The sequence below is a fragment of the Colobus angolensis genome, unplaced genomic scaffold (genome assembly GCF_000951035.1).
Source record: "Colobus angolensis palliatus isolate OR3802 unplaced genomic scaffold, Cang.pa_1.0 Scaffold162, whole genome shotgun sequence".
Classification (NCBI taxonomy): domain Eukaryota; kingdom Metazoa; phylum Chordata; class Mammalia; order Primates; family Cercopithecidae; genus Colobus; species Colobus angolensis.
The window spans coordinates 5,675,368-5,682,660 of record NW_012114733.1 but is presented as its reverse complement, the minus strand read 5'-3'; the positions used below and the strand labels follow the sequence as shown (position 1 = coordinate 5,682,660).

The window sequence follows — 7,293 nt, the reverse complement described above, 5'->3', positions numbered from 1 at the left end:
TGCGCCTCTCCGCGGCCCCTCTCCACCCGCCGCTGGGCCCAGGTCCCTTCGGCGCCCCTCTGCACCCACCCCCACGCGCCCTCCACTCAGCTCAGATCTACCTCCGTGCCTCTCCGCGACTCCCGAACCCCGCGCCCTGTCCGGCCCAGTCCCAGCCGGATAGACCGCGCTTCCCTCTGTCCGAGCTTGGCAACTCCTGCGCGCCCCCTGCCCCCCGCCACCTCTAGTCGCCCCTCGGAGCCTCTTGGTTTCGGAATCCACCTTTCGTTGTCCTGGCCCCTAGTCCATAGCAGGCGCTGCCCTACCCAGTCCCTGCGGGACACACCGCGCCCCCTTCCGTGCTCCCTTGACAACCCTTGTCCCCGCTCCACCTGGCGCCCACTCAAGTCCCCCCTCCCCTCTACTCCCCTGGACCGCCAGACCCCCTGCTTCTGCACCCACCCCCGCCTTTGCCCCTCCCTCCTTTCTCCTCTTCCTCTGCTGCCGAGGGCCCTCTCTTCCCGCTCCCTCTCTGTGTAGAGCCAGAGGGAGTGACCTTGAGCCGAGAGGGCCTACCTCATTTTACAGGAGAGGAAATCCAAGTTTCATTGAGTGAGATTCTTTTATAAATCACATAAAAGAGTATGTGAAACTGTGGAGGCAGGCAGTTGTAGATAGGCGGTCGGAAAAGCTTTGAAGAGATGGCATTTGTGCTGAGTACTTAATTAGAATGTGGAAGAGAGAGACATAGGCCCTTCCTATGTCCAGTTTTAGGGGAAGGCCCTAAACTGGAGGTTTGGCATGTTTCAAGAATGGAAACAGAGGACAAACATTCGAGTGAGTATCATTTTGTCTGCAAAATGGACATAGAAGATTAGAATGGAGGAGTTAAAATAATGTAGTACTTTGTGCAATGCCAGCTACAGGGTCAATGTTCAATAATGGTTGTTCATTTATTGTCATTGCTTTGTGCTGTGACACTATGCGAAGGCTCTATGAAAATAAACACAGTTACCATTCTCCTCAGAGGTCCAGAACTGATTTCAAAGAAGATAGAAATGACTTCAGGGCGAGACAGTGAGTGAATCTTAGCTGAGTGAATGGATGGGGGATTTCAATAGATAGAAAGCCTGGTACTTAGAAAAGACATTAGCCTTTACTTTCTGATGTGGAAAAAAAAAAAGAAAGAAAATACATACCTTCTACATTTTTTTTTCATTTGAGACAGAGTTTTGCTCTTGTTGCCCAGGCTAGAGTGCAATCAGCTCACCGCAACCTCCGCCTCCCGGGTTCAAGTGATTCTCCTGCCTCAATCTCCCAAGTAGCTGGGATTACAGGCACGTGCCACCGCACCCTGCTAATTTTATATTTTTAGTAGAGACGGGATTTCTTCACGTTGGTCAGGCTGGTCTGAAACTCCTGACCCAAGGTGATCCACCTGCCTTGGCCTTCCAAAGTGCTGGGATTACAGGTGTGAGCCACTGCGCCCTTCCTTGTTTTATTTTTTGTTTGTTTGAGATAGGGTCTTGTTTTGTCACCCAGTCTGGAGTGCTGTGAAGCGATCTCAGCTCACTGCAACCTCTACTTCCCAGGTTCAAGTGATTCTCACGCCTCAGCTTCCCAAGTAGCTGGGATTACAGGCACCTGCCACCACACCCAGCTAATTTTTGTATTTTTAGTAGAGATGGGGTTTCATCATGTTGGCCAGGCTGATCTCAAACTCCTGCCCTCAAATGATCTGCCCGCCTTGACCTCTCCAAGTGCTGGGATTACAGGCTTGAGCCACCCCACTGTGCCCAGCCGAGCTCATACATACTCATTACTAAGCAAGAAATAATGAAAATAAATGAATTAAACATTGAATTAATGTAATTGGGAAAAGGACATCAAAATAACCCATGGAAAGCAGAGGAAGGGATGAAGTAAACAACATAAATGAAGGGATGAGAAAAACAGAACTAACTAAAGAATGAACGAGTCTGGACAAGTACAACTTATGCAATACTAGAAAATCTGAAGGTGTGGAGAAAGTACTTCTAATCTCCAAAGCTGAGAACATAGGAGGTTCTGGCTCCAAAAGAAACCGGAAAGAAAATCCTGGGGAAATTTGGTTCAGAAAAAAAAATGTTCAAACAAAAATAGCTGAGGAATCATCCTCTCATTGCAGGGGCAAAAAGCTGAGTGTCGTGGTCACATTAACAGGCCCACAAAACACCAATCAACTTTAGCTTTGCGAAAGGTTGCTGATTACAAATGAGTAACTGCCAGTCTGTGAAATCTCTTGGCAACCGTGCCTGGCGTAGTCATTTCACCATTCACAGACATTTGTATGGATCTGTTCCTCACTGCCTACCTTGTTCCAACAAAAAACACTGAGGTCAAATTCATTCAAATTCTAATTTAATGATCAAGTGTTTATACACTTAGTTTGAAGCAAATAAAGCCCAGATGAGTGCTTTGCACATAGTAGGTCTCAATAGGTCTTTGTTGATTAAATACTAAGAATTACCGTTTTGTCACTTTTGTTTGTTTGTTTTTGAGCTAGAGTCTCTCTCTGTCACCCAGGCTGGTGCTGTGGCGCAATCTTGGCTCACTGCAACCTCTGCCTCCTGGATTCAAGAGATTGTCCTGCTTCAGCCTCCCAAGTAACTGGGACTACAGGCCTGAACCATCATGCCCAGCTAATTTTTGTATTTTTAGTAGAGGTTTCGCCATTTTAGCCAGGCTGGTCTCGAACTCCTGACCTCAAATGATCCTTCTGCTTTGGCCTCCCAAACTGCTGGGATTACAGGTATGAGCCACCATGCCCAGCCTTTGTCACATTGAAGACTGAAATGTTTAAGGGCTCTAGAATGTACAACTGAGGGGGAAATGATAGGCATGTGTCAAGGGTTGAATTGTATTTCCCCAGGAGATATATTGAAGTCCTAACCCCTAGTACCTCAGAACATGACCTTACTTGCACATAGGGTCTTTGTAGACATAGTTAAGACAAGGTCATAGTGGAAGATGGTCAGCTCTTACTCCAATATGACCTGAAAACATAGGAGGAGAATGCCATGTGATGATGGAAGCAGATATTGGGCTTATACAGCTGCAAGCCAAGGAACACCAAAGATTGCTGAGGACACTAGAAGCCAAGAGAAAGACACAAAGCTGATTCTCCCCTGGGATCCTTGGGGGAGAATAACCCTGCTCTCACCTTGACTATGAATTGTAGCCAGTAGAACTGTGAGAGAATAACTTTCTATTGTTTCAAGCCCCCTAGTTTGTGGTAATTTGTTACTGTAGGTCTAGGGAACTAATACAGCTTGTTTCCAAGAAATAGGTATATGTGTTTGTATGTATGTTGCTTCACACTATGTGTTACCTAGATGAGAACAAAAGAATAGAAGGGTTCATGTTTGAGAAATAATTACTAGGATTGTAGTGATTGTAGTGAGACAAAGACAAGGAAGGTGCATCAGTTATCCACCACTAAAAAAATCCATTCCAGGCCAGGCATGGTGGCTCACATGTAATCCCAGCAGTTTGGGAGGCCCAGACAGGAGGATCACTAGAGTCCAGGAGTTTGAGACCAGCCTGGGCAACATAATGACACCCCTTCTCTACAAAAAAAAAAAAGAAGAAGAAGAAGAAGACGAAGAACATTAGCCAGTGTGGTGGTGTGCACCTGTGGTCCCAACTATTTGGGAAGCTGAGGTGGGAGGATTGCTTGAGCCTGGAAGGTTGAGGCTGTAGTGAACTGTGATCATACCACTGTACTCCAGCCTGGGCAACAGAGCAAGACCCTGTCTCAATAAATAAATAAATATCCTGGCCAGATGTGTTGACTCACACATGTAATACCAGCACTTTGGGAAGCCAAGATGAGTGGATCACTTAAGGTCAGGAGTTTGAGACCAGCCTGGCCAACATGGTGAAACCCCCGACTCTACTAAAAATACAAAAATTAGCTGGGCGGGATGGCGTGTGCCTGTAGTCCCAGCTACTTGGGAGGCTGAGGCACGAGAATTGTTTGAATACTTGAACCAGGGAGGCAGAGGTTGCAGTGAACCAAGATCATGCCATTGCACTCCAGCCAGGGTGACAGAGTGAGACTCTGTCTCAAAAATAAATAAATAAACAAACAAACAAAAATTAGCTGGTCGTGGTGGTGCACACCTGTAATCCCAACTACTTAAGAGGCTGTGGCAGGAAAATCACTTAAACCCGGGAAATGGAGGTTGCAGTGAGCCGAGATCGCACCATTGCACTCCAGCCTGGGCAACAGAGTGATATTCTGTCTCCAAAATAAAAAATAAAATAAAATAAAATAAATATCTGGGGGAAGAATGTTCTATAGAGAAAAGAACAAACGCAAAGGCCCTGAGGGAGGAGTGTGCTGGAGTTTCCAAAGAAGCCATTGTGCCTGGAACAGAGAGAGCAAGAAATGGAAGTTATTCAACAAGAAAGCTCAGGGAGGTAGTGAGGGTCCAGACCTTACACGGCCTAACAAACCACTGTGGCAAATGATATTGTCCGAAGACAGCCACGACGCCCACTCCCAGTCCATAAGCTTATCTTTGACACTTCTCCAATCAAGAGGTGAGGTCCCTGTCCCCTCCACCTTTAACCGAACAGACTTCTGTGACTGTTTTGACCAATTGAGTATGGTGGAAGTGATATTATGTGACTTCCAAGGCTAAGTCATAAAAGACAAAGCAGCTTCTGATTTGTACATTAGGACACTCATTTTGGAAGCCTACAGCTGCCACATGGGGAATCTGACTGCCCCAAGGCCAAGAGGCTATAAGGAAGTCCAGATTAACCCACATGGAGAAACCACTTAGGGACTTCCTGAGATGACAAGGAGAGAGTAGTGCTTTATTCCCTGGGTGTCCCAACTCTAGCCATCTGACTGCACTTGCATGAGATACCTCAAGCCAAAACTATCCAGCTGAGCCCTTCTGAAGTTCCTGAGCCACAGAAGCCGTGGGAGAAAATAAAGAGATCGTGGTGGTTTCAAGTAATAATGCAAGTGAGAGAGGATGATGATTTGGGCTTGCATGGTATAGGTGATGAGAGATAGTTGGATTCTGAATACAAATATTCATTATGAATATTCATTACAAATATTCATAATCTCAAACTTATAGAAAAGTTGCAAATACAGTACAAAGATTCTTTTTTTCTGAGCCATTTGAGATGCCCCATCATTCTTGAATATTTTCATGTATGTTTCCTACAATGACATATTTGCATAACCACAATATAACTTTTAAAATAAGAAAAAAATCACATGACTAACATTTAATCAGATCTTATTCAATTTTCCCCAAATGTTCCACTAATGTTCTTTATAACAGAAGTTATGAAATCATACAGTAAATTTTAGTTATGTGATTTTCAAAATCACACATTGCATTCAGTTTCCATGTCTTTATTCTCTTTCAGTTCTCTTTCAAGCTGGAGTAATTCCTTAGTCTTTCCTTGACTTTTATAACCTTGACACTCTTTGTTCATTGCTTGTTTTTTATTTTTTTTAACTTCCCATACTATACCGATGTAATGACCTTCACACTCTTGAAGATTATGGGAAGGTTATGTTGTAGAACACCGTCTCTTTATCTGATGTTTTCTCATGATTATATTCAGCTTATTCATCTTTGGTAGAGAATATTACAGAAGTAGTGCTGTGATTTTGTTATGTTCCATCAGAAGGCGTATGATTTTAATGTGTTATATTATTGATGATGCTAACTTTGATCACCTAGTTAAGGTGGTGTCTGCAGGATCTCTCCACTGTAAAGTTACTCTTTTTCCATTTGTAATTAACAAGAATTCTAGGCCCAGCACAGTGGCTCACGCCCGTAATCCCAGCACTTTGGGGGACTGAGGAGGGAGGATTGCTTGAGCTCAGGAGTTTAAGACCAGCTGGGTAACAATTCAAAAAGATTAGCTGGGCATGGTGGCCCAGCCTATATTCTTAGCCTCTCAGGGAGTGGGTTGAGCAGGGTGCTGAGCTGGGAAGATCGCTTGAGCCCAGGAGGTCGAGGCTGCAGTGAGCTGTGATCATACCACTGCATTACAGCCTGGGCAATGGAGTAAGACCCTGTCTTAAAAAAAAAAAAAAAAAGTATTCTGTGAGAGGGTAGTTGAAGTTCAGACTTTGTAAATACCTCGTCTTTCATCAAACTTCTAATTTACTCACTATCTTACATTTATTTATATGGTTTCCTATTTTATTAAACAGGTTGTAAGCCCTTGTCATTATTACTTATTTTGATGTTCAAATCATTTAAGATTTGGCTAATGGAATCTCCTTCATGTCAGCTAGCATCTGTGTCCTTTTGGCATGTCCCCATTATTCTTTGTGCACTTCTTTACTTTCTAGCATAAGAAGGTCCAGGTTCATCTTGTACTTCCTAGACCCAGCAACACATTGAAATGGCTGAGATCAACCATTTCTCCAAGAATCCCCGGTTCCCTTTAGTGGAATATGGAATTTAGAAACTCAGGCCTGTGCATTCAGTGTGCTCATTACTATTAATGTGTTGCTGCTTTAAGGTCCTCTCAGAGGACAGAGCTAAGGAATATGTAAATATGTTTGTATTCATTTACACACACGTTTACATCTACATTTATTTCTATGTTTATCTATGTATTATTGAAGCCACGAGTTTACACTGATACCTTCAATTCTGATCTAATATTCTAGGATTTATTTTCATTTTTTCCCTTCCATCCTTCACTACAGTCCTAGTCTGGTCTTCTCCTCATACATTGAAGCACCAATTTTTATTTTATTTTATTTTTTCTTTTTCTTTTTCTTTTTCTTTTTTTTTTGAGACGGAGTCTTGCTCTGTCGCCCAGGCTGGAGTGCAGTGGCCGGATCTCAGCTCACTGCAAGCTCCGCCTCCCGGGTTCACGCCATTCTCCTGCCTCAGCCTGCCGAGCAGCTGGGACTACAGGCGCCCGCCACCTCGCCCGGATTATTTATTATTTTTAGTAGAGACAGGGTCTTGCTATGTTGCCTGAGTTGGTCTCAAATACCTGGGCTTGAGGGATCCTCATGCCTCAGCCTTCTGAGTAGCTGGGACTACAGACACATATCACCACATCTAGCTAATTTTCCTACTTTTTTTGTAGAGACTAAGTCTTGCTATGTTGCCTGAGTTGGTCTCAAATACCTGGGCTTGAGGGATCCTCCCACCTCAGCTTCTCAAATATTGGGATTACAGGTGTGAACCACTACATTCAGTTGTCTTTTATTCTATCTACCTAACACACAGTCACACATTGCTTCTGGATTTTGAGTTAGTGTCTCTAACA

At 44.1% G+C, this 7,293-nt stretch overlaps 1 protein-coding gene across 2 annotated transcripts in view; it reads right to left on the bottom strand.

Moving 5' to 3' along the window:
• Positions 1–696, bottom strand: part of AK3 (adenylate kinase 3) — a 33,437-nt gene extending 32,741 nt beyond the window's left edge. Inside the window, exon 1 of one of the 2 annotated variants that reach the window (XM_011937340.1) lies at positions 556–696. The gene's annotated coding sequence lies outside the window, so the exon portion shown is untranslated. Of the gene's footprint in view, positions 1–305; positions 379–555 lie in introns of those variants that run through there. The other variant, XM_011937341.1, reaches the window with a different exon arrangement.
• Between the last annotated feature and the right edge of the window lie 6,597 nt (positions 697–7,293).